Here is a 27,945-nt window from a genome sequence, read left to right as displayed (position 1 = left end):
TAAAGTATAGGAACAGAATTAGGCCATTAGGTACATTAATTAACCTCTGCCATTCGATCATGGCTGATTAATTTCCCTTTCAACCTCACTCTCTTGGCTTTTCCCCATAACCTTTGACGCTCTTGCTAATCAAGAACCGATCACCCTCCAGTTCAAGTATACTTCCACAGCCATCTGTGGCAATGAATTCCACAGATTCACCACCCTCTAGCAATTCCTCCTAATTATTTTTCTAAAGGGACATCCTTGTATTCTGAGGCTGATTTGTTCTGCCTACAACAACATACTGTAAACTGCAGTAGAAATCAGGGTGCTGTCTGTACTGAGAACCTGATGCCCTCCGTTGATCATGGTTTACCATGGATATTGTGTCCTACCTGATTACGTGGTATGCAAGCCAGGGCAATACGACATGGAGAGCAAGCTGTTGCTCACGCAGCAGATTCACCCCTCTCCACATAGCTGATGAACCCAAAGGAACGGAAGAGACTGATGCAATTTGGCACCAGCAGCGTTACAGCAGCTGCCAGTCAATCTCGGATTGCCTTAGGGACTCCAGCTCCGGATTTTTCCTCAGAGTTCCCTCCCGAAGCCTTTCCCCGTGAGCGGGTTTAGCCACGAGGCAGTGGAGGTTTGAGATCAGAGTTTTCCTTCTCCCAGCGGTCAAGTCCCACCTGCCCGAAGTGACTGGTTTTCAGGAACCAGTAACCCGCCTTTGCCCCTTCTCCTATCAGTAAAAATGCTTCCATTGGGCTTAGTAGCAAAGCCAGATGTGAAGGCCAGGAGCTGGACCTGGTTGTCAGAGGCTGTTTGAGATGCACGCCATTGGGAGCTTTTAATAGGTAGTGGGAGTTTGTCCCCCACTATCACCTCCAGCCAAAACAACCTTAACGAACCAGACCTTGAATGACCTCCAAATTATTGTGTTTATTATTAAAACCACGTGTAAGTATATTATTTTTTAGGAATACCATATTCTCTGGCATTCTTGAACTTAAACAATATTTGTATTTACTGAATATTAAACCCATGTAGCAGCAGCATATTAAAACAGCAATCCAGTGAAAGTGAACTTGCGAAAAATATTGTAAGAAATCCAGTTCCTGCAAACTGTGCAACTTTCCAATAGTAAACTATTTCAGGGAAAATGTAGTTTTATCCAGTGGCTCGCTTACAAGTTACGCTCTTTCCTCATTATAAACACTATGCCAAATAAATCAGAGATCTCTGGTTGAACGTGCAGCATCTGCCCAGACGTTCCGGACTTTGGCAACTCCAGAGTGGGCCGGAAAGGAACATCTCGCAGGCTGCACATTGTACACTACAGCATTAGAACTTCCATCGTCTTTCCTGAGACCACATCATCCGTTAGCTCGGAATACATTCACATGGCTCCAACGGTGGAACACAGAATAACAATATGGAGGTGAGGGGAGTTAAAACTGGCCCTTTATTAGGTGCCTGGACTAACAGTACGGAAATGTGCTTTCAAACCACATGATGGTAGCTGGAAAAGTTTGGTTGCATAATGAAGGGAAAATTAGGCACGAGTAGAGGTAAACACAACACCAGCAGACAGAAAGCAGAATTATCTGGTTCACCAACGTTGTTAGAGGAAGGAAATCTACAAATCTACGTGGACTTCAGGAAGGGTAAGATGAAGGAACGCAATCCAATTCTCATAGAGGGATCAGAAGTGGAGAGAGTGAGCAGCTTCAAGTTCCTGGGTGTCAAGATCTCGGAGGGTCTAACCTGGTCCCAACATATCGGTGCAGCTATAAAGGCAGCAAGAGAGCAACTCTATTTCATTAGGAGTTTGAGGAGATTTGGTTTGTCACCTAAAACACTCAAAACCTTGCACAGATGTACGTTGGAGAGCAAGCTGCATCGCTCTCTGGTGTGTTGGGGGGGGGGGGGCGTGGTACTGCACAGGATCGAAAGAAGCTAGAGAAAGTTGTAAAATTAGACAACTCCATCACGAGTACTAGCGTCCGTAGTATCCAAGACTTGACATCTTCAAGGAGTGGTGCCTCAGAAAGATGACGTCCATTATTAAGGACTCCCATCACTCGGGACATGGCCTCTTCTCATTGTTATTGTCAGGAGGCAGGTAGAGAAGCCTGAAGGCGCACACTCCTCAGCAATTCAGGAACAGCTTCTTCACCTCTGCCATTCAATTCATGAATGGACATTGAACCCATGTACATGACTTCACTTTTTAATATTATTTCTGTTTTTGCACTATTTTTAATTGAATTATTCAATAAATAAATAAATGTATATAGGGGTGTGTGTGTGTGTGTGTGTGTGTGTGTGTGTGTGTATATATATATATATATATATATATATATATGTGTGTGTGTGTGTGTATATATATATATATATATATATATATATATATATATATATATATATATATATATATATATATATATATATATGTGTGTGTGTGTGTGTGTGTGTATATATATATATATATATATATATATATATACACACACACACACAGTATATGCTTACTGTAATTGATTTACTTATTTATTTATATTTATATTATACTTATTTATTTTTACCATGAATCGTATTGTAATGGTGTCGCTAAGTTAACAAATTTCACTACATAGTCCGGTGATATTAAACCCGATTCTTATTCTGATTCAGAAATCTGCTGCCCTGACTGTGCCAGGTTGACTCTGAGCTGAAATGGACAAGCAAAGCCAATCAACTGAATCAGACTCAAACGTCAGACCTGGAAACAACATTAACACCACACACATCAGCCTCCACATTAATGTGCCCAACGTCTTGCACTTCACAGCCGCCTGTGGCAATGAATTCCACAGATTCACCAGCCTCTGGCTAAAGAAATCTCTCCTCATCTCTGTTTTAAGGGGATGCTCTTGAATTCTGAGGCTATGCTCTCTGGTCCTAGACTCTCCCATTATTGGAAACATCCTCTCAACGTTCACTCCATCCAGGCCTTTCAATATTTGATAGGCTCAATGAGATCCTCCCTCATTCTTCTAAATTCCAGTGAATACAGGCACAGAGCCATCAAACGCGCCTCATACATGAACCCTTTCATTCCTCTGATTATTCTTGTGAATGTTCTCTGGATCCTCTCCAATGCCAGCACATCTTTTTTTAGATATGGGGCCCAAAACTGCCCACACACAATACTCACATTGTGTTCTGACCAATGCCTTACAAAGCCTTAGCATTACATCCTTATTTTTATATTCTATTCCTCTGAAAATGAACACTAACACTGCATTTGTTTTCCTTACTATGGACTCAACCTGCAAGTTAACCTTTAAGGAATCCTGCGCTTGGACTCCCACCTCCGATTTCTGAATTTGTTCCCTGTTTAGAAAATCCTCTACAATTTAATTCCATCTACCAAAATGTACAGTGTTATACCAGGACAGGTTTCTCACAGTTAGAACAAGCTGTGATCCCCAACACAATTACAGGAAACTTGACATTTGTAGCCTTTGATGAGAGAACATGCCCAACTACTTCTCCATTTTATTTGTGAAATCTCATGTTAAGGTGGTGCCCTGTCAGCTTGGCTTGACACATAGTTAACACTGGAGCACTGAGCATCAGCCCTGCAGGCTCCACATTCACTAACAAAATGTAAGTGTACGTTATTGTTAAAGTACACCACCGTCACATATTTACCGCAGAATATCTTTTACATACGGTCTCGCACCAGGTGGTGGAAAACTGATGTGAAGATGACACACTCTGCACTGTAATTAATGGTTATCATAACTGTCTGCTTCTAGAACCAGAAAACATTATACATTAATACTTACTTACTTTGCATTATAGATAAGAGTTGCAGAGATACACCAAAAAAAAAAGTAATAGATTTTTCTTTACAATCTAAAGGAGTCTTCTTGAAATCCTATTAACCAAATAACCATATAACAATTACAGCACGGAAACAGGCCATCTCGGCCCTTCTAGTCCATGCCGAATGCTTACTCTCACCTAGTCCCACTGACCTGCACTCAGCCCTTAAACCTCCATTCCTTTCCTGTCCATATACCTATCCAATTTTACCTTAAATGACAATATCGAATATCGAATCACTAAAAATTATTGTGTTCAATTCTGGTCACCTCATTATAGGAAGGATGTGGAAGCTATGGAGAGGGTGCAGAGGAGATTTATCAGGATGTGCCTGGATTGGAGAACAAGTCATACGAAGCAAGGTTAGCAGAGCTGGGACTTTTCTCTTTGGAGTGTAGAAGAATGAGAGGGGACTTGATAGAAGTCTACAAGATTATGAGAGGCATAGATAGGATGGATAGTCAGTACCTGTTTCCCAGGGCACCGAGTGCCTGGAATGACTTGTCAGGGATGGTGGTGGAGGCTAAAACATTAGGGTATTTAAAAGCCTCTCAGACAGGCACATGGACGAAAGAAAAATGGAGGGTTATGGGGTAGTGTGGGTTTAGTACTTTTTTTTAAGGATTATATGGGTCGGCACAATATGGAGGGCTGAAGGTCCTGTACTGTGCCGTAGTGTTCTATGGTTCTAAATGATTATTTATTTGGCTATATATTGCTCTGTTCTGAGTTTTATTTTTTTTTCTCTACTTCAGATTTATTTTAAAGAAATTGCTAATGTTGCACACAACAAGGGCTGTATAACCACCTTATTTTAAAACAATCCATTTATAACATTTATAGTAAACAAACAAAATGTTCCATGTTGCAACATGGACACTTGGGGGTGGAATGGTAGTGTAGTGGTTAGCACAACGTCTTACCGTACCAGTGATCCAGGTTCAATTCCTGCCACTGTCTGCAAGAAGTTTGTATGTTCTCCCCATGACCACATGGATTTCCTCCGGGTGCTCCGGTTTCCTCCCACAGTCCAAAGACGTATTGGCTGGAAGGTTAATTGGTCATTGTAAATTGTGCCATGATTAAGCAAGGATTAAGTCGGAGGTTTGCTGGTCAGTGCAGCTCAAAGGACTGGAAGGGCCTATTCTGCACTGTAGATGAATAAATAAGTATTTTTCAAAAAGAATTCATAAGCCGTGAAGTACCTGAAAGACTTTGGGCTATTTGGTCCTCCATCAGCCTACCGCTTGGTCTCACTGATGCACCATCAATAACTCACTGTGAGACGTAAGGCGAGATATCGGCTTTTATTGACTGGAAGAAGGAACAAGCAGTGAGTGACCACCATACTACATCCTGGAGCCTGAGAGGCCGGGCTCAGGCCTCGATCGCCTTTATACCGGGGTCTGTGGGAGGAGCCACGGTCAGTGGGAGGAGCCACAGGAGCAGTCAGCAGGGGGCGTGTCCAGACAGGTACATGTCGTTCACCACACTCACCACTTGCCTTCTTCTCATCCAGGTAAGAGGGCTGTTGTCAGGCTGGGGTATCCCGCGGAGGGGCAGGCCCTGAGTGAGGAATGCCTCAAGCATCACGTCCCGATGACCCACCCCCAAAATGCCCGAAAGAGATTTTCACAATGTGCTGGCCTTAAGTGCTTCTGATAAAGGCATTTTGCAGCTGTCCAACGTGATATAAACAAAGTGTTAAATATTTAAAAGATGTAACTAAAACACGTCAAACATTAACAAATAATTAAAAATCCAAAGGTGAAGCAGCAGTAACCACTGGGTTGGTGACCCCATTTAAATGCATGAGGATATCCATCGGTGCTCAGCATGTAAAACTGAGAGGCAGGAGGGTGGGCCCGGTGTAGCCAGCAAAGCCACCCTCAGACGGTTACAGACTCCTACATTTAGCAACATGGGCACAGAGCTCTGAAAGTTACTGAGGCGTAAACAGTTGCTATCTCTGGTTGCCTGTGGAACCGTTGGCTCAAGATCCAACCCATTCTCAACAGAAGTTGTTTTGCTTTCACCTAAAAAGATTTTAGAAAATTAGGCTTCTTCCAAGCCATAGCTTGTAATAAGCGTTATAGGTAGATCCAAAAATCCAGACTCTGTGCCTAATATATCGCTCACACTGCGTCAGATAGGACTGTTCGCACACTGCAATTAAGGCTATTTGAAAACTGCGTACAGTATTTAAATGAATGAATATTCAATTCTGATAAAACATTGTTCTATATATTGAACTCACTCAGTGTGACACTACATTGCTAATTATATGTAGAGCCACACTGAGTGAACAGTATAATCATACCTTTTTAGCAGGATTTACAGCAACAACCTAGCCAATACTTAATGAACAACATTGCACAGATTATTTAACATCTCTCTGTCCTCTGTGGAACAGGCAAACAGACTGTGCAGAGTATCTCCCCCACAGCCATGATTTGTGCATGGAGATTGCATACGTACGTGATGCTTTATCAGAATATTAAATTGATTGTAAATGATCAATTTCAGTGGATTAGTGCAAGCTCATTTGGAACCTCTATTGCCTGAAAATGAGACGGCATTAAACACCGGTACCAAACAATACTCTCCTCTTGTTTGGGCGAACGCAGCTTCATCAGTACTCACGGTCTCCAGGAATGGCCTGGAAGATACGCGCCTTTGCGGGGCGGGCCCGTAGCTCAGCCGGTTGCTTGCTGATCTCACCGACTGAAGCGTCATAGGAGACCAAAACATCGGGACAACAGGTGTCGTGCGCTGTTGAGGGAAGAAGGCCTCCGTACTCTCTCTCTTGATGGAGGCTGAGAGCTTGACGGGGGGCTTGGAGTACCGTCGGAACAGCGAGCGAGAGAGCCTGTCTGAAATACCGAGGGGTTAGGTTATGAACTGTAGGTGGACTCTGGATGAAGCTCTCTTAGGGGGGCTTTCGAAATTGCTTGCATGGTGAGGTGCGGGGGAGGGGGGGAGGTCGGTGCTTTTGCTGGAGCAAGTCGGGGGGGGGCGAGGGTTGATGCTTCAGATGCTGCTTTTGCAATGGGAGGGGGAGGGGTCTTTGGGGCTCTGTGGGGCTTGTTGTTTTGTGAATGTTTGTGAAGAGTTTCAAGTTGTATACCGTATCCATTCTCTGATGTTAAATTGACCTATTTGAACTTGAAGAAGCTTGACACCATGCGGCACAAGGAAACCTGTGTGATGGGCACATCACCCACAACCGTTCACTCACTCATTCCACCACACTTGTACCGTTTAAAGGATACTCACGACAACTCACCAAGATTCCTTAAGCAGCACCTGTTGGCATCTAGAAGGACAATCTGATCCAGAGTAACAATCATTTTGTTCTCCTTTAAGCTCATGTACTGATGAATGTCAATAAACAATCTTGAAATGCACAAGAGCACCACCAACTGGATGTTATCCCCCACATACATCATCCTGATGTGAAAATAAATCACTCACTGTCACTGGATCAAAATCTCCTGTAAAGCACATTGTGATTTTGCTTACTGCCCATTACACCACTGGCAATGGAGGTCCACTACCTCTGGTGGTGTCCAGGGCTTCCTTCATCATGTCAGTAGCTTCCTCTCGGCTTTCACACAAATCCCAGATCAAGACTCAGGAATAACGTCTCACATGCAGACGTAGGAGGATTCTTCACTGCTGTCTCCATAACAACTCTTGTTTGGCCGGCCAGGGTTGTTAGCCCTGAGCTGAACCCCCGAACCTGGAGGACCGGTGGACCACTGACCTCTACCCTTTGACCTGTTTGGCATGGGTGACCCTACCAAGGGCCAAAGCATAAAGCCCTGACTCCAGCTACATAGCTCTTTGGGTCATTGAGGCACGCGAGCCGCAAAAGTAACAACAAGGCTGTGGTCCTCTTGGAGGACGTTGTGGTGTACCCCACTTCAGACACTCCAGTGGTCCAAGCAGACAGCTCACTAATACCTTTTCAAGTGGAACTGGGGAAGGGTAATTCAGTGCTGGCTCAGTCTGCAAGGCCCACATCCTTTAAACGAACATACAACGAACGTTATTACTAATTGAACCATAAATCTTTGCAACGTATTTCTCAGACACAGAGCTCTAAAACAGAGAAATGCAATCTCTTATCCCCACCTTCTGAGCAGTTGACACAAGGAGGTGAAACAAGTTTTATTCACTAAAGCTTTCTTTTGTCCCTCCAAGCCAGACAGGTAAAATAAGAATAATGCTGCAAAAGAGGCTAATTTTAACAAATTATTGGGGCAGCATGTTTAGTGTGGAAAATATTTCCATAGCATCTCAGAATTGGGTGTATTAGAGTTATTTAAATTGATTGTTATTGACAATATGTAGATAGTCCAACAAGGCCAGGGTCCATAGTAGATCTTGCACTGGAAAATCAGTCTGGACTGGTGGTCAGTGTTTTAGTGGGAGAATATTTTGATCATAACACCATAATGTTTCAAATGCTGTAGCCATGATAGGATAAGACTGGAATTTGAGGGAAGTTCTAAACTGGGGAAAGGGTCATTACGACTGCTTAAGGCCGGAACTGGGCAGAGTAGATTGGGAACAGCTGTTAATTGGTAAGTTCACATATGGCATTTAGGGAGGCTGTTCAAAGGTCGGTTTGTCAGAATCCAGGACCAAAATGTTCCTGTGAGGAAGAAAGACGAGGTTGTCAAGGTTCGGGAATCTAGAGGTGAGGGACATTGCAAACTTCGTCATAAAGTAAAATGAAGCATAGGTTAGGTTAAGGAAGCTGAAATTGGGCAGGGATTTTGAGGAATTTAAAGGAAATAGCAGAAAAGCAGTGAATTAAGAGGTCTAAAAGAGGCCAGAAGATGTCTTTGCAAGTCAGATTATTGATCATCGCAAGACTTATCAAATATTAAAATGCAAGAGGGTACTAAGGAGTGAAGAGGACAAAGGAGAGAATTTATGCTTGGAACCAGAGGAAGCTGGTAAGGTACTAAACTAATACTTTGCATCAGTATTCACCAAGGAGAAGGAAATGGAGGGTAGTGAGTTCAGGGAGGGATGTTGCTGATTTCAAGGAAGAGAGATGCTGGACCTTATGAAGAACATTAAGGGGGATGCCCCCAGAACATATGGGATCCATCCTAGGTTAATAGAGAAGCAAAAGAAGAGTCCACTGAAGATTTTTGATTTCTATTTAGTTACAGACTGAGGGATAGCCAATATTCTTCCTCTGGCTAACAAAGCAACAAATCAGAAAAAGGCCAGTTACCTTTACATCAGAATTAGGCAAGTTACCGAGGATTCTCAACGATAAGATGTACCTACGTCTGCGATAGATAGATTTGTAAGGAATAGTGAGCTTTGCTTAACTCAGGGAATGTCATGCCTTACATACTAGATTGAATTTTGAGGAGGTGATGAAGATGATTGAATGAAGGCAGAGACTTTCAACATTAAAACATTCAACAAGGTCTCTCAGGTAGGCTGATCCCAGAAGATTAAGACACATGCAATTCATGGAGATTTGGTGGATTGGATTCAAAATTGCCTTGGCCATAGTTAGTTGTAGTGGAGAAGATTTGTTCTAACTGAAGGTCTATGACCTGTGGTTTTCTGCAAGGATTGGTGCTGAGCCCTCTGTTGTTCATAGGCACAGCAGTGTCTATATTTTCTGTGGAGATTGAGGCTTTCAAGCTTCCCACTCCCATTCTAACAGGTCTTCATGGGAGCATCATCAAGAGCATCCTGGCTGGCTGCATCATGGCATGGTATGGAAGCTGCAAGGCATCAGACTGCTGGATCCCACAGAGGATAGCAAAAGCTGTTGAGAGGATCACCGGGGGCTCCCTTCCCCCTATTTGTGACATTTACTGGGACTGTTGCAGACAAAGGGCCTACAGCGTTGTTGAGGATTCCCACCACCCATCCCACAACCTCTTTGACCCACCACCATCAGGAAGGAGATATAGGAGCATCAGGACTAGGACTGACAGACTGAGTAACAGCTTCTTCCCCAGGCTACAAGACTAAATGAATCCTCTGCCACTACCGCCGCCTCCTCACTAGGACAGTGAGCTGTTTACTGCTTACCTGTGCTGTGCAATACATGCATTTTGAAATATATTTATCAACTTATTTATGATACTATTTCAGTTTATGTGCTGAGTGTGATGTAAGTTTTGCGGGGGAACTGTGGTCCAGAGAAACATTGTTTCGTTTGGTTGTATATATGTACGGGCAGATGACAATAAACTTGATATATATAAATGATTTGGATGAAAATGTTGGTGGGCTGATTAGTAAATATGCAGATAGTGGAGGTGTGGATAGTTAGGGTTGCTATGTCACAGGAGTCAGCAGGATATCGATCCTTTGGAAATATGGCTAGAGAAATGGCAGATGGAGCTTAACCTGGACAAGTGTATTCTGGGAGGTCAAATATAAGAAGGAAGTGTACAGTAAATGGCAGGATCCTTAGTAACATTGGTCTGCAGAGGGATCTTGGGGCATAACAGGTAGATACAGTGGTAAAGATGGTGGGTGTCACACTTATCTTCATCAGTTGGGGCATTGAGTATAAAAGTTGGGAAGTCAACTTCAGACAGGCCGCTTTCGGTGTTCTGATCCACAGCGTTACAGCAAGGACGCCGAGGCTTCAGAGAGGACACAGAAGATGCTCGCCAGGCTGCCTCCTGGATTAGAGCATTAAGAAAGGATTTGTTTCTTCCTGGATTGGCAATGTTAAACACTAGAGGGCATAACTTTATGGCAAGAGACAGAAAGCTTTAAAGAGATTTACAAGGCAATTTTTCTTTACAGTGTGAAAGGTGCATGGAATAGCCTGGGGACCATGGAGCAGGCAGACACAATAGAGATTTTTACGTGCCATATAGACAGGCATATAAACAGGGGATGGGGGTGGGGAATGGACCTTGTGCTTACAGATGGGATTAGTTTGGATTGGCATTGTGGTCTACACTGACATACTGTAGACGCCATTGAGCCTGTCCCTGTGCTGCACTGTACTATGTTCTATGTGCTTCATGGCAGCTGATATGGTTGTTTTGTTGTACAGTAATTGCAGTGGAACTAGAGCAAGTACCGACTCTCCGTGCATAAAGAAAGCATCTAATTTTATACAACTTCGTAACGATCACCCTTCATGTAAACTTCTGCTTTTCATGTATTTTTTAAAAATCCATTCTAGTTGTCAGATGTTACAAATTAATTGGATACCATTTATAGCTCTGTACTAAATGCAGGGAACTATTAGGTCAGTTGCTTTGAAAGTATTACCACTGTCTTCTCAACCTAATGTGTAAAATGAAAACCTTTGAATAATGAAACTTACATATAACGTATTGCAGTTCTTAGTATTTTATGTTGTACCAACCAATTGAAACTTTCAAAAGGTGATCATTAATAGTTTACAAATGGCAGACAACTTCAAGCGACAAATCAACTCTAAAACTGAAGGTGGACTAGGTTTAAAAAAGATTTCCTATAACTGATGCTGCTTACAATGAATTTTGTGGTGTTGGTTAAGCCTGTGCAACGTTCAGGAAGACCTAAGTACTAATAGTATTCCACGCACATTGCAAAACAACCACTTTTTCATCTATATAATTAGTAAGGATAGATGGCAATGCACTTATCCCTGGAAGGAAAGATCTGCAGTTTTCACTTAAAATGGCCACTTCCCATGCGTCAGCCTGCAATGAAATGTTTATGCTTTTTTTGGAGCAAGGTTAAATGGATATCTGCAGTTTTCTTGGCAGTAGACCAAAGAGTTGTGTGTTTGTTATTTGAAGCACTGTTCAAATACAGAATAAGTGGCCTGTATTTTTTAAACAAACCAGAGTGCTATGTTTCCCAGTTATATGCTGGCCATGTATAAGGCAGACGATGTCAGAACGCTGCTATTGCATCTTCGCTTCTCCAATTCCAATCAGGCGTATAATGCAGATGAGGGAGGTACGCAGGCTGTAGCCAAGTGTTCCAAAAGTAAATCATGGTGCGGGGAATACCTGCAGCTTTATCAGTGGTTGCTGGCAAAAAGTTGGTTTGAGAAGTCAGCCGCAATTATTTTCCATCTCAGTTTCAATGACACCAACAAGATTCTGATCTTGAAATGTGTGATAGATTCTCACCAGCTGAAAGGTGAAAGATCACAGAGTACAGAAGAGTACAGCACAGTACAGGCCTCTTGGCCTGTGATGCCATGTTGACCTTTCAACCTACTCCAAAGTCAATCTAAAAGTGAGAAGGGATAAGAAGATAATGAAGGATTAAAAAAAAATCTACCAAAATTTACTCTCAAACTCATCTGAGGATGCTTTCCAACTCTGGAACTTCCTCTAAATTCTATTGAAACCCAGTGTTACCAAAAACTATCTTTCAGTTTGTCTCTTCTGTAGTGACCATAGAAACTACCTCCCAGTTTGTGACTTCTATAGTGATCACACTCAAGGCCTGCATCAAATCGATCCACTGAGGGTGTTATGGCCATTTGATAGTATAAAATCAAAGTCAGTTTGTTGAGTAAAATGTAAAGAATTTGGACCATCATAATTTGTATGCTGTGGATAATCCAACTGATCCACTAGGAAATTTATTTGCAAGTATTCAAATATTATTAGTACTAATATTTCCATTACCAGTAGAAAGGATTAATCAAGTTTTCCTATTTGTGTGTTTCTGGTCTACATTTTTCCAACCATGCGTCACGTTTTCAGGAATCTGCTCTGACATTCTTGTCCAACCTCAAAAAATGCCAACTTTCGGTTGCGAGTTCAACGTCAATAACAGCTGACGTTTTTGAAAAATGTGTTTCAGCAAGGATGAGGTTGCCCAAGAAGAAACATTCTGCAAACCAGTGCCAATGCTGTCGTTCAGGCACTGCTGTCAGATCAGCCCGGAGTCGCAGTGAGTGGCCCCAGTGGCACAGTGCCAATCTAGCCACAGTAATTGACATCAAATGCCTCTGACTCACCAGGTAGGCAAATAAATCAGTAATACGCAAAGCTTAATAAAATGTGTGGCATTGCTGCAGAAGGTAAAGAGTGATTGGGCACTATTGTTCAGCTTCATAGCGAACGTTCTACAAAGAACTGCCAGGTAGCTGCAAAATATGATGAGGCTTGTGCAAGACACTACACCAATCCATCTGTACTGCTGCTTTATAAGTTCTTCTCAATCTTGTTTCCCATCACTGAAGTGTGTGTTTAATTAAATGTTAGTTAAAAGAACAATTTGGACTTCTTATTAGGAATCTTTTGAACTCTTATTAAATGTCTCTGATCATCAGAGCCAGAACATAGAACAGTACAGCACGGGAACAGGCCCTTCGGCCCACAATGTTGTGCTGAACTAGCTTAAAAGCAAATCGAAAAACACCCAGACACTAATCCTTCCTACCTACACCATGTCCATATCCCTCCATCTTCCTCAGATTCATGTGCCTATCTAAAAGTCTCTAATGTATTTGCCTCTAACACCTTACCAGGCAGCAGATTTCAAACATCCACCACTCTGTGAGTAAAACACTTATCCCTCACATCCCCTTTGAGCCTACTCCCTCGCACCTTCAATGCATGCCCTCTGGTATTAGACATCTCAACCCTGGGAAACAGGTATTGCCTATCTACTCTATGTATGCCTCTCATAATCATCAGATCTCCCCTCAGCCTCGGCCGCTCCAGAGAAAACAACCCAAGTTTATCCAGCTTCTCATGATAGCACATGTCCTCTAAATGAGGGAGCATTCTAGTAAACCTCTTCTGCACCCTTTCCTAAACCTCAGCATCCTTCCTATAGTGGGGTGATTCGCAAATTTACTAATCCACCCATCTACATTTTCAACCAGGTCATTTATATATACCACAGACAACAGTGATCGTAACACAGATCCCTGTGGAACACCACTAATTACAGACCTCCAGCTTGAATAAATCCCTTTAACCACTACCCTCTGTTTTCAATGTGCAAGCCTGTTCCGAATTCAAACAGCCAATCCAACTGTGGACCCAATGCATCTTAACCTTCTGGATGAGTCTCCTGTGAGGGACTTTGTCAAACAGCTTACTAAAATCCATGTAGGCAACATCCACTGCCCCCAATCTTCATCAATCTCTCTCATTACCTTGTCAAAAAACTCAGTCAAGTTGGTAAGACATGACTTCGCACAAAGCCAGGCCAGCTCTCCCTAATTAGGCCAAGGGTTTCTAAAAGCTCATACATCCTATCCCTAAGAATTTTCTCCAGCCAATTCCTTACAACTGATGTGAAACTCACCACTCTATGGTTCCCACGATTTTCCCTGATTCCCTTCTTAAATAGTGGTACAATATTATAACCATATAACAATTACAGCATGGAAAAGGGCCATCTTGGCCCTTCTAGTCCGTGCCGAACGCTTACTCTCACCTAGTCCCACTTACCTGCACTCAGCCCATAACCCTCCATTCCTTTCCTGTCCATATACCTATCCAATTTTTTTTTCATGACAAAATCAAACCTGCCTCCTCCTGGATGTCTCCTGTGCCTAGAGAGTGCATGAAGGTATTGGTCAAGGGTCTAGCAATCTCGTCTCTTGCCTCCTTCAATAACCTGGGGTAAATCCCATCAAGCCCTGGGGACCTATTGAGCTTAATACTCATTTAGAGGCCCAACACTTCCTCCTCCTTGACCTCCAAGCACCCCAACATATTTATACACTTAACACTGATCTCCTGGTCCTCCATATTCTCTTCTTTGGTAAATACTGAGGCAAAGTACTCATTAAGTGCCTCACTCACATTCTCTGCATCCAAGCAAATGTTCCCCCCTTTATCCTTGCTCTCGCTCCAGTTATGCTCTTGCTCTTGATGTATTTATAGAATGCCTTGGGATTCCCTGGCCCTTCTTGGCTTTCCGAATTGACTTCTTTAGCTCTTTTCTGACTTCTGTATACTCCTCACTTCCGAAGCTTTACATACTTTCCATTTTTATTCTTGACTAAATTCATCACCACTTTGGACATCCAAAGTTCTCTTATCTTTCCATCCCTGTCCTTCCTTTTAACAGGAACATACCTTTCTTGTACTCTGTGCAATTGATGGTTAAACACCCTCTACATGTCTGATGTGGACTTGCCAGAACAAAAACTGTTCCCACTTAACACTACTTAGTTTCTAGCTAATGACCTAGTGACTTGCTTGACTACAATTGAAAACTCTGCCACTAGGGCCACACCTATCATTATCTATAGCTATCCTGAAAGTTAAGGAGTTGTGGTCTCTGATCTCTTACTGCTCACACACTGAAAGGTCAGTCACCTGGCCAGGCTTATTACCCAACACCAGGTCCGGTACAGCCACCACTCTCGTTGGACCATCCACATACTAATTGAAGAAACCTTCCTGGATACACTTAACAAATTCTGCCCCATCTACACCCCTTGCACTAAGAAGGTCTCAGTTTTATACTAGGGAAGTTGAAATCCCCCAAGACAACAACGATGCTATTTTTATACATTTCATTAATCTGATTACCTATCTGTTCCTCAATGTCCCGGTGGCTATTAGGGAGTCTGTAGTAAAATCCAAACAGAGTGATTGCACCCTTCCTATTCCTGAGTTCTACTGAAATGGACTCAGTGTCTGACCTTCCATTATGTCTCCTCTGAGTGTAGCTGTGATATTGTCCCTGATTAATAGGACAACTCCACCCCTCCCCCCCCACCTCCTCCACCTTTTCTAAAACTTTAAAAACCTTGTACATTAGTCACGTATTCCTGCCCCCTCTCTCAACCAATGGCTACAACATTGTAGTTCCATGTACTGATCCATGCTCTAACTTCATCACCTTTACTCATAGTACTCCTAGCATTAAATTAGACACACTTCAAACTATGTGACCCATCCTCCCTGTTATTTCAATTTTGCCATTTAATACTTTCCCTATCATCTACCTTCCAGTCCAATCCTTCCCTTACTGACCTGGGGCTCTGGTTCCCAGCCCCTGCAAAACTAAGTTTGAACTCTCCCGAGTAGCAACAGTAAACCTCCCGGCCAGGATATTCGATCCCCTCCAGTTCAGGTGCAATCTGTCCCTCTCGTGCAGGTCACCCCTTCCCAAGAAAAGGTTCTGATGATCCAAGAACTTGAAACCCTGTCCTCTGCACCATCTCCTCAGCCACTCGTTCATCCATGTTATCACCCCATTCCTGCCTGTACTAGCCCGTTGCACTGGGAGTAATCCGGAGATTATTACTTTAGAGGTCCTTCTCTTCAGCATCTCTTCTAACTATATACTCAGTGTTTGCGACCTCTACTCCTTTTCTGCCTATGTCATTGGTGCCAATTGCACCATGACCTCTGGCTGTTCCCCCTCCCCCTTGAAAACATCCTGCAGTTGCTCCGATACATCATGGACCCTAGCACCAAGGAGGCAACACACCATCTCTTGTGGTCACATAATCTCCTTTCTGCCTCTCTAACTACTGATTCCCCTGTAACTACTGCACTGCCCGACTTCACCCTTCTGTGTGGAGCCTCAGAGCCGGCCACAGTACCACTCGACTGGCAGCTGCTGCCGTGCCCCGATGGGTCAACCCCTTTCCCTCCGACAATACCCAAAGAGGTATACTTGTTGCTGAGGGGAATGGCCACAGGGAAACCCTGCACTGACTTCTTAATCCCCTTACCTCTCCTGGTGGTCACCCATCTACTGCCCAATGCCTGTACTCTGGGTGTGACCACCTCTTCAAACGTCTCGTCTATAATATCTTTACCCTCCCGAATGATCCTGAGTGCATCCAACCCCAGTTTCAACTCCTTGACCCGGACAGTCAGGCACCGAAGTGGGTGCATTTCCCACAGATGCAGTCATCACGGAAACCACCAGGTGTCCTGAATTCCCACATCTGACCGCAAGCACATTCCATCCTGATAACCCTGTATTAAAAGAAGTTTTACCGCTTCTTACCTGTGTCTCCACCTGTTCGTGCCTAATGTTGTTAAGCCAAAGCTTTACCACTCTATCACCGGCGCACTCCAACAGCTGAGCTTAGACCTCTGACACCAACACTTACTCTGTCTGCACAGCCCAAAAAGACCAGTTCAAAGACCTTTGATGACAGCTAACAAAATGTCAGCAGGGCTTTCTCGAGCAGAGCCACCAGCCTCCAATGTTCTGGGACCTAGACCCCACTTGAAGAACGCACCACTGGACTTATATCCATTCTCACTACTCTAGCTAGGCCTAATAGACATGGAAAGGAAGAAACTTAGCCTTAATATCTTCCTGCCAAAGCCTCTTGAGCCCAAGCCTCAGGCTCTCCTCTCTGACATTGTTTACTCACACACCCCGCTTAAACTTTGCTTCTCTTTAAGGCCATTGTCAACTATTACTGCCATTTAAGGCAATAATCAAGTCCACCGAAAAGTTCCAAAAGGGCCCACTCATGGTTAAATCTCATGGTTGATTTACTCACTTCACACAAGCGATTGCTCGTGATATACCAAGCCTTCTGTAAAGTTTATGTTGGGAAAATATGAAAATCTTCAATGTGCTGTTACTGAGCCTACTGAACAGGATGTGGAGGTACTTGAACAACTTTGTATTTATGTTGTTCTTTCCTATGTTATGGTCACAAATGATTAGTCTGCACTTATTATACATCCCTAATTGCCCCTGGCTACAATGACTTGTTTGGGCAATTCAGAGGCCACTTAGAATCCAACACTTTGCTCTGCATCTGGGTAGCATGTAGCTAAATCATTTAGGGATGCTACAGTAAACCTGAGTCTCAGTTTATGCTTAAGGACCAAGTTAATGCAAGTTGACTATTGATAAATTATTGTGCTGGCTAATGATGTTGGGAGATGGCGGTCTCTAATGAAGTTTGTCCTGTTGGTAGTCTGCCTTATTAAGTAGCAGCACCAAAGACTATACAGGCATTAGACTCAGTTCAAGGAAAGGATGTTGCTTGAAGCAACAAAGCACTAATCAAGTATAAAGTTAATCAGGAACACAAGAGTTTCTACAGTTTCTGGAAATTCAGAATAACATACACAAAATGCAGGTGGAACTCATCATGTCAGGCACCATCTATGGAAAGGAATAAAGAGTCAACGTTTTGGGCGAATACCCTTCATCAGGACACAGGAACCTGTTGCACACAATTATACATCAGGTAAAGTGCAGCATGTAGGAAGTCTGCAAGTCACGTGGACAACTAGATGTTATGAAAGTCTCCTGGCCTTAGACAAATTTTAACTTGATCCTGTTCTTCCTTACTGCCCATTGCACTGTTGGTGCTTAGGGCAGCTATGAAGGTCCTCCACCTCTGACAGAGCTCCGGGTTTCCTTCATCACGTCGGTAGCTTCCTCTCGGTTTTCACTACCATCAGTCATGCAAGTCCCGGATGGAGACTCAGGAATATTGTCATTCTCAGATGTAAAAGGATTCTTCATTGCTGTTTCTGTAACAATTTTGTTTTACCAGTCAGGGTTGTTAGCCCTGAACTGAATCCCCAAACATGTAGGACCAATGGATATTCTTAGTCTGGCCTCTACCCTTCGACCTGCTTGGCATGGGTGACCCTACTAAGTGCCAAAGCATAAAGCTCTGACTCTTGCCAACATGCTCTCCAGGTCATTAAGGCACAACAAGATTGTGGTCCTGTGGTAGATGGCTACTTTTTCTCTCTTTATATGGCTATCATTGCTTATGCTTACCTTTAAATGTCATGGTCCCTTCTGGCAATCACCCACCTGGCTATTGGACCTCAATCACCTCGTTTAGTTTCCAATCACTCCCAGGTTCCACTAACTACACACACCTGCTTTCCATCGGCAAATGCAGTATAAAAACCTTGTGACCACAACAAGGAGCTTCCAGTTTGTTGGTTGACTTTGGTGTGAGTAATCTTGTTTCATAGTTCTTGGGACTGCCAGTTCTAAGTCTAGCATTGCTCCTGGATACTGATTCCATGCTCTCTATGTTAATAACATCTCTTGACTCTGCCTGTGTTCTGCACTTGGGTTCGTCCACCGCCACACTCGTGTAACATTAAATCCCATTGCCCAATTCTCTTAGCTAACTTTTCTTTCATGCCTTTGTAATTGCCTTTATTTTTGTGTAAAACTCACAGATTTTCACCTTCAAACTGAATTTGAAATTCATATTATTATGATCACTTTACAGGGGGATCAATAATTAATCTTGTCTCATTATAGAACACCATATCTCAAATACCCTGTTTCTAGTTGATTCAAGAAGCTTTCAGAATTACAACCTTTGCCAACTTACCTCCATGAGAGAATTGGTGTTGCCTACAGTTATGGCTTTACATCTTCTAAGTTATTGCCCGATGTCCCAAATCCTGTGTCTTATAGTCTTATTGCAGTGCATTTCTAACAAGCCCAAAAATCAGGACTGAGAGTGCAAGAGGGAAGGGAGCTAGTATGTTGTGAGGGGGAGAGTCGAGACTTGGGCTGATGGTGGAATTAGATGTTGGGAGTGGGTAATGACGGCCAGGTGTATCCAGGTGGGGCGGGGGGTGGGAAGTAGGGAAATGGATACAGAAAAGATGAACCAAGGAGAGGAAAGCCTAACTTAGGGATAGGTATGGGGTTGAGGGACTGATGGGACCAGTTAGAGGTTGGTAAGGCCTAGGTAATGAGAAGGATCAGCAATAGATGTGAACAGAATGTGAGAGACCTTGGGTGGACTAATGGGAGCAGGAAAGGAACACAGACAGGTGCAGTGCACCTGAAAATGGAAAATTCACTTTTCATGCTTTTGGGGTGAAGGATACCCAGGCCTAATATGAGCTGGCATTCTCCTGGCTTGTATCTGTCCTCAACCTGGAGAAGGGGAAGAGGATGGAAAAATAAAATGCAAACTGAAGCTTAGGATGCCAATGTGCTCAGAGCCAAGTCCACACTCGGTCTCGCCATTGTTGAGGAGGCCACATTGCAAGCACAAGAATGCAACAGACCAGGTTGTAGGAAATGCACATGAATCTGTCTCACCCAGAAGGGCTGTGTGTTCCCCTGGATGGTGGTGAGGGAGGAAGTGTAGGGACCTCTTACAGTTACAGAAGAAAGTACCAGGGGACATGGAAGAGTGGGTTGGGGGGCATGGCCAGACTTTGATTCAGATCTGTTTATTTATTACATGTACATTGAAATAGATAGTGAATTGTGTCATTTGCATTAACAGCCAGCAGAACCAAAGGACGTACTGGGGGCAGCCCACAAGCGTTACCACACAATCCAGCAAGAAAATGGCCTCTGCATGACGCAGAAAGGGGATGGAGAGGTGGAGACTGCAGAGTGAAAATTTGGTGGGTGGTAGTAAGAGCTGTGGTAAGGGGAAGCCATGTTTCCTAACAAAGACAGACGTTTCAAAAATGGAAAGCCCCACCTTGAGAGGAGTTGCAGCAGAGACAGTGAAATTGAGAGAAGGGGATGGTGTCCTTATAGGAGGCAGGGTAGGAGAACTGTGGCTGAGGTAACCATGATAGTCAGTAGGTTTACAGTAGATATTGGTGAATAGTTTGTCTCCTGAGATGGAGACAGAGAGAAAGGAAGAAAATTGTCAGAAACAGTCCCGGTGAGTTTGAGGGTGATGCACCATCAATAACTCTTGGAGACTGGAAGTGAATGACAGGCTTTTATTAGCAGCAAAAAGGAAGCACGACATCTCGGAGACTGAGGGAGGAGCAGTGCCCCAATCGCCTTTATACAGGGGTCTGTGGGAGGAGCCACAGGAGCAGTCAGCAGAGGGGCATGTCCAGACAGGTATACATAGTTTACCATAGAGGGCAGGGTAGAAGTTGGAGATGAAGGTGATGAACTTGGCAATGTGGAGCTTTTCCTTGCAACACCTTCCTTCCCCAGTCCTGCTGCCAGTGCCCCTGAGCTTCTCCCGCTCCAGCGCTGCAATCAACTCTCCGATCTTACGAACAAGATGCACGTGTTTCAGGTAGAAATCTAAATCTTTATAACTTTGTGTGGATTTCCTCCGAATGCTCCTGTTTCTTCCCGCATTACAAAGATGAATGGTTTAGGGTTGGTAAGTTGTGAGCATGCTATGCTAGTACTGGACTAGCCCCAGCACATCCTCGGACTGTATTGGTTGTTGACACAAAGTATGCATATTATTGTATCTTCCAATGCGCATATGACAAATAAAGCTCATCTTTAGTCTACCTTTAACCTTATTGTGACTATAAAGGTTTCCTCCAGATGCTCTGGCATCCTCCCATGTATCATAGATGTACAAGTTGGTATCTTAATTGACCATTTAACTTGTCTCCACTGTATAGGTGAGTGGAAGAATCTTCAAGTAGTTAACTGGAATATAGAGAAAATAAAGCAGGATTTGTGTAAATATCTGCTTGGTGGCCAGTGGGCTAAATGGGTTGTTTCCTTGCTATTTGACTCCACCTCTCTAAAAATGAGTTATTAGGACAAGCATCAAGCACCTCCTAGATGCAGGTGTTCAAAGGTCAAAGTGCATAAATGTCACCATATACAAGACTGAGAATAATGTTCTTGCTGACATGATTTACCCAATAAATCCAATAACTATCAATGAGAGACTGCACCAACAGGGCAGACAACCAGTGTTCAAAAGACAACAAACTGTGCAAATACAAAAGAAAGAAAAAATAAAAATAAAAATAAACAAATAAGCAATAAATATCAAGAACATGAGATGAAGTCCTCGAAAGTGAATCTGTAGGTTGTGGGAACAGTTCAGTGATGGAGGAAGAGAAGTTGAGTGAAATTATCCCCTCTGGTTCAAGAGCTTGATAGTTGAGGGTTTATAACTGTTCCTGAACCTGGTGTTGTGATTCATGAGGCTTGGGTTCCTTCTTCCTGATGGCAGCAGTGAGAAGAGAACATGAGCTGGGTGGTGGGGGTCCCTGATGATGGATGCTACTTTCCTGCGACAATGCTCCATGTAGATGTGCTCAGTAATGGGGAGGGCTTTACCTGTGATGGACTGGTCCGTAAGTTGCAAGAGAAACCTTGTGGGCTCTTTGAAATTCCCTGGCTTTTTTTTTGCACTAATTACTCATAAAATATGGTCTGATCTTCATCTAAGTCACAATAATAGACAAACACAATCTGCCTAAACATAGGGATACAATGGAGTCTTTTAAGAGACTCTTAGATAGGTACATGGAGCTTAGAAAAATAGAGGGCTATGCAGTAGGGAAATTCTAGGCAGTTTCTAGAGTAGGTTACATGGTCGGCACAACATTGTGGGCCGAAGGGCCTGTAATGTGCTGCAGGTGTTTATGCTCTATGTTCTAATTGTACTTTTCATGTCTTTATTGAATACATCATTTAATTATTCACAGTCCAGGCTGGAAAAGGTATGTGAGCCTTTGTATTTAATAACTATTAGAACCTCCCTTAACAATAACCTCCACCAAATGTTTCCTGTAGCTGCTGATCAGACTTGCACAGTGGCAAGGAGGACTTTTACACCATTCCTCCATACACAACTGTATCAATTCATCAATATTTCTGGATATATTGCATAACAACCCTCTTCAGGTTAAGCCACAGCATCTCAACTCTGACCTAGCCGTTCCAAAACACAAATTTTCTTCTATTTGAACCATTCTGTTGTTGATTTTATCTTGCGTTTCGGATTATTGTCTTGTTGCATCATCCAACTTCCATTAAGCTTCAGGTGACAGACCACTGTCTTGACGTTCTCCTGTACAATATCTTGTTACAATTTTGAATTCATTGTTTTCTCAACAACCGCAAGCTGTACAGGCCCCAAGGCAGCAAAGCAGCCTCAAATCATGATGCCCCTTCCATCGTGCTTCAGTTAGGATGAGGCTTTGGTGTTGGTGTGCAGTACCTTTCTCCTCCAAACATAACAGTGAGCACTTCTGCCAGAAAGTTCAACCTTTGTCTCATCTGTCTGCAGAACGTGGTCCCAGAAGCATTGTGGAACATCCAGCTGGTCTTTTGCAAACTTGAGGCATGCAGCAATTTTTTTTTAGGAGAGCAATGGTTTCCTCTGTGGTGTCCTTCCATGAACACCATTCTTGTTCAGTATTTTTCTTATAGTGGACTTAGCAAGTTCTAGAGTTTTCTGCAGTTCTTTTGCTGTTACTCTTGGGTTCTTTTACACCTGCAGCATTGCACGTTGTGCCCTTGGTGTGATCTTTACAGGATGCCCACTTCGAGAGAGAGTAGCAACAGTACTGAATTCTTCCATTTGTAGACAATTGCTCTTACTGTGGTCTGATGAACGCTCATGTCTTTCGACACCCTTTTGTAGTCTTTTCCAGCTTCGTGCATCTCTACAATTTTTCATCTAAGGTTTTCCGAAAATTGATTTGATTTGGTGCATATAAACAGATCTTTCTTGTGAAGAGCAGGCAGGCTCTGTCAGTAACTTGACCTTGCATGTCTTTTTTTCATAGGGCAGGGCACCTCTACAACCCACACCTCCGATCTCATCTCATTGACTGGAGCACCTGACTCCAAATTGCTTTTGTAGAAGGCATTACTCCAGAGGTTCACTTACTTTCCTGAACCTAGACTGTTTAAATGGTGTACTCAGAATTGACAAGAGGAAATACAGTTGTTTGTGTATTATGAGTTTAAACAGATTGTGTTTGTGTGTTATTAGTTTAAACAGAGATTGTGTTTGTCTATTATTGTGACTTAGATGAAGATCAGACTACATTTTATGAGCAATTAGTACAGAAAACTAGATAAATGCAAAAGGTTCACAAATCTTTTCTTGCAACTCTTGCTTTATGTGACAATACTTTGTGTAGATGTGCTCAATGGTTGGGAGGGCTTTAATGCACCACTTTTTGTAGGATTTTCCTTTGAAGAGCATTGGTATTTCCACACCAGGCTGTGATGCAGCCAGTCAATATACTCTCCATCACACATCTATTGAAGTTTTTAAAAGTTTTCAGAGGCATTGGAAGACGCATGAAAACAAAATCTTGTCCACTTCTCAGCGTAAAGGTGGCACCTGGCATTTTGAGAAGCAGATTGGTTGACCAAAAGCAAAAATCTGAAAGAAAATAAGACAAATTGATTCACAGCTGTGGAACCGTACATGATTAACAGTGTCAGTTGTAAGTGAGTTGATGAATTCTTGTATCCCAGAAGGTTGTGCGTCTGTAATGAAAATCCACTTAAATGTCTTGGCAAACATTTCAGTGCAGTTCAGCAGGTATGCTGTTCTGATAGACATGGATTCTTAAGAATAAAATGAAACTTTTGGCGTCCCAGGTGAAAGTTAAAGACTATTAAGACTATATGTTAAAGACACTACACAAATGCATGAAATTTATCTCTGGTGTTCTGGACAGTATTTACCGTTCGTCAACAGTGGATAGATAGATTATCTTATGGTTATCACAATGCTATTTATGAAAATTTGCTTTACTGAAATAATGACCACACTTACAAAAGCAATTCATTGGCTATAAATCAGGAACTTCCAAAGGCATGTAAGACAATATTTAATGCAAAGCTTTTCTTTCTAACATCATGGGGGTTTGTTGTTGGAATTTAATTAAATCTAATTGTTTGCTTTATTTTACTCACTTTATCAAAATCTGTAGTATTTACCAAAGACTGCATGCTGGGGATTTATTTTGTTAATGAATTTAATTAAAGAGCTACCAGGTTCTTCTAATGTCTGCACAACTTTCATTAAACATTGCCAGTAGCATTTGTCTTAATTCTGTCAGTATTGCTTAATGAATAGCATTTGTACTCACATTGTGGAATTTATCCTGAGGGTGGGAAAATAAATTAAATCCAATTCACTGAGTTTAATCACATCAGGCAGAGTTCTGAAGGAATTTACATGAGGATCGAGGTGGTCTATGCCTCCTTCACAAGTACCTGATGCCCACAGGGACCTCTGTAAAACTTTTAGAGTTGGAAATTGAGCCAATGGTGAAGCTCCATGCTGGAATGGCGTTTTGGTTTATGTGAGGATGCAATGGGGATATTCTGCTTCATTTACAGAAAAGCACATCAGGGCTTAAAACTCAGCTTCACCAGGGGTGGTTCTGAACAAGCCGTCTTTGCTCCCACTCTCTCTGATAGTCATTTCCATACGATGTCTGCAATTCAGAAGGGAGCATTTAAGGTTGAAAATCCCAGACGGAACTGAGAGTTGCCTGTGGAGTGGATAACTTCCACTTTTACTGGCAGGCTGATCATTTGCATATTTTTGAAACTTCAAATTTCTGGCGAATTCTGTCAGATCACCTTTATGTAACGTGGATGATGAATTGCCCCGAGCTCTTTCCATTCATTCCACGTGGGTCACATTCACTATATCCTTCGTATCCCCCTCACGGGCACTGTGCAGAACACTCCAGATCAATTTTTACGATGCTTTTCCCCATCTCTTTGCACAGCGCCACTCTTAACTACCCTGTCTCCTCACAAAGTTTAGATTGAGTTGCTCCTGGATCTTTGTAAAGTCAAATCCAGTTTCAAAATGGACTGCAGTCTACTTAGAACTGTAACCTGTCAGTTCCTAGTGCCCTGGGCCTTTTGGTTGTTCATTCTCGTGCTCTTCTGTACAGGTAGTCAGCTCACCTTAATCGTGGGAGCTCCACCTGTCACCCAAGCCACTGACAAGCAAACATCACACATAATCAAGATTGAGGCAGGATTCATCTTTCATCTAGTGAAATAATTAATTTAAGCATTCTATATTGATATGACTCCCCATGTACACACTATTAGTATTTGTAGGAAAATATTTGTGTACACTGTTTAACTCCTTGCAATTGTTCTTAGTTATTTAGTATTTCCCTGATTGTAATGACTTGGAGTTAATTGTTTTAGTAAAACTACCAGCTCAAGTCCCACAGTCTAATTTCAAGCTGCAGTACTGTACTGGCCGAAAAGCCATTTGGGAACATGTTATTTTAAAATAATTATTTCCTGTGAAAATTATATGATTATTTGTTTTTTCCAGTTTGTTTACTATGTGAAGTGTATTGGGTTTATTGATGGTTTACTGTGTGAAATGTTGTTAGGCTTCAGGCCAGAGATTTGGATCTTAATTTTGTTTGTAACGCTGCCTTGTTGCTTGCTTCTATTGTTTGCATTTGTGACTTTTTTTCCCTCTTTCTCTGCGTGCAGAGAGGTTTGGGGGTCAGCCTTTATTCTTTTCTAATTGGGTTCTTTCAGGTTTCTTGCTTTGTGGCTGCCTGTTAGCAAACAAAACTCAGGGTCATATAATTTACACAACCTTTGATGATAAATGTGCTTTGAACAATGTTACTGATGCATTTCACTGTACATGTGATAAATCTGAACCTTGAATGTGAGTACCCTCCTCTTGTGCTTATTCAAAGGGGGTCTGTTAGTATTTTGACCAGATGTTCAAGTGGAGGAGGAATGAACCCCATCCACAAAGCAACAATATCAATAAACACTGACTCTGGGTACTTCTCCAATGTTGCAATTCTGAGCCCCATCGTCCAGTTGACACTAATCCCAGAGGTTATAACAGTTACACCCCGTTACAACCACTTCCACATTCCCTAATACCCTCCCACTTTAATAGAAATTTACACATACTTTGTACATGCAGACTTAGGAATATCTAGTTGAGCTCCTTTAATTTTCTGGGTCCTTCTCGGTAATGTTGAAAAGACTCTCTAATATCCATTATAGACGCAGGGTTCAAGTTTCTAGAAATTTCTCCCACCACTTCATCTGCAGTTTCCTCATGCTCTGCTGTGACATAATCCTGTGATGCTAAACTCTGTCATCAATTCTTTCATTTTGGTAATGATGAACAATTCACAAGTGATTGATGTGAATTTTTCCAAGCTTTATATTGACCTTCAGCAAGAAATTCTGTCTGTTTGTCTCAATGTCTTCTTCCAGGTCCCACCTGGATGTCCATGCCCGATAAGGAAGTCTGATAACTTCCTCCTGCATTATAGAATTCCTTCTTGACTGAAAATGATTTGTTTAGATGCACTCCCTTTCCCCCACTTTCCTTTTCTGTTCTGGCTGCACCAGGTTTAAACCTGTCCTGAGCCATTGGTAAAACAGCTAAGGTGCTTCTAGTGGTGGAATGTTGGCCTTGACATCAATGGCAAGACTGGAGATCTGTTCTACATGAACCTACCAATTCCTTGTTCATCTTCTGTTTCTTTAATTCCTCCTTCAGAGTTTTGCTTCTCCATTCGAGGCAGGGTGATACGGGATGGTGAGCCTATTGTAGAGTTTTGATCTCTTGAAAAAGATCAAGCAGAGTCGTAATCCATTTCTGTTGGGTTGCAAGGATTGAATGTCATTTGTCAATGGTCATTCTGGTTGCACCACTTGAAAATGAGTGGACTGGTACAATAAGCTTTACCGGATTTTCACGCTGCAAAATGCTGGAGGAACTCAGCGGACCAGGCCGCGTCTATGGAAGTGAATAGATAGTTGACAGTCGATAGGCTGAGATCCATCTTCAGGACGGAGAAAGAAGGGAGAAAATGCTGGAATTAAAATGTGTGTGGGGGGGGGGAGGGGGAGGAGGCTAGTTGGAAGGTGATAGGTGAAGCCAGATGGCAAGGAAAGGTCAAGGGCTGGAGAGGAAGAAACCTGATAGGAGAGGAAAGTGGACCATGGGAGATAGGGAAGGAGGAGGCCGCCCAGAGGGAAGTAATACACAAGTGAGAAGCGGTAAAGGTCAAAGTAGGAAATAGACGAAGAGGGCGGGTAACTTGTTTACCACAAAGGGAATCTGATGTTCATGCCATCAGATTGGAGGCTACCCAGACAGAATATAAAGTGTTGCTCCTCCATCCTCAGGGAGGCCTCATCTTAGCACAAGCGGAGGCCATGGACTGACATATTGGAGTAGGAATAGGAATTAAAATATTTGGCCCCGCAAAGTCTCACTTGTGGTAGATGGTGTGGAAATGCTTGATGAAGCGGTTCCCCCAATTTATGACAGGTCTCAGCAGTGCAGAGAAGTCCTCATCAGGAGCACTGCATCAATAGATGATTCCAGCAGACTTGCAGGTGAATTGTCGCCTCACCTGGAAGGACGACCTGCGGCCCTGAATGGAGGTGAGG

The 27,945-nt window shown here is 42.8% G+C and overlaps 1 protein-coding gene across 5 annotated transcripts in view; it reads left to right on the top strand.

Annotated features, from left to right (window-relative positions):
• The window catches only part of card19 (caspase recruitment domain family, member 19), a 131,205-nt gene that overhangs the window by 37,515 nt on the left and 65,745 nt on the right, over positions 1–27,945 (top strand). For 3 of the 5 annotated variants that reach the window (XR_009506771.1, XR_009506769.1, XR_009506770.1), the window contains one exon: positions 12,682–12,841. The exons of the other annotated variants lie outside the window; for them this stretch is intronic. The gene's annotated coding sequence lies outside the window, so the exon portion shown is untranslated. The remainder of the gene's footprint in view (positions 1–12,681; positions 12,842–27,945) is intronic. 5 annotated transcript variants of the gene reach the window in all.

Source organism: Hypanus sabinus, chromosome 19, assembly GCF_030144855.1.
Source record: "Hypanus sabinus isolate sHypSab1 chromosome 19, sHypSab1.hap1, whole genome shotgun sequence".
Lineage (NCBI taxonomy): Eukaryota > Metazoa > Chordata > Chondrichthyes > Myliobatiformes > Dasyatidae > Hypanus > Hypanus sabinus.
Note: the sequence above shows the minus strand (reverse complement) of the source record. Positions and strands in the feature narration are given on the sequence as shown.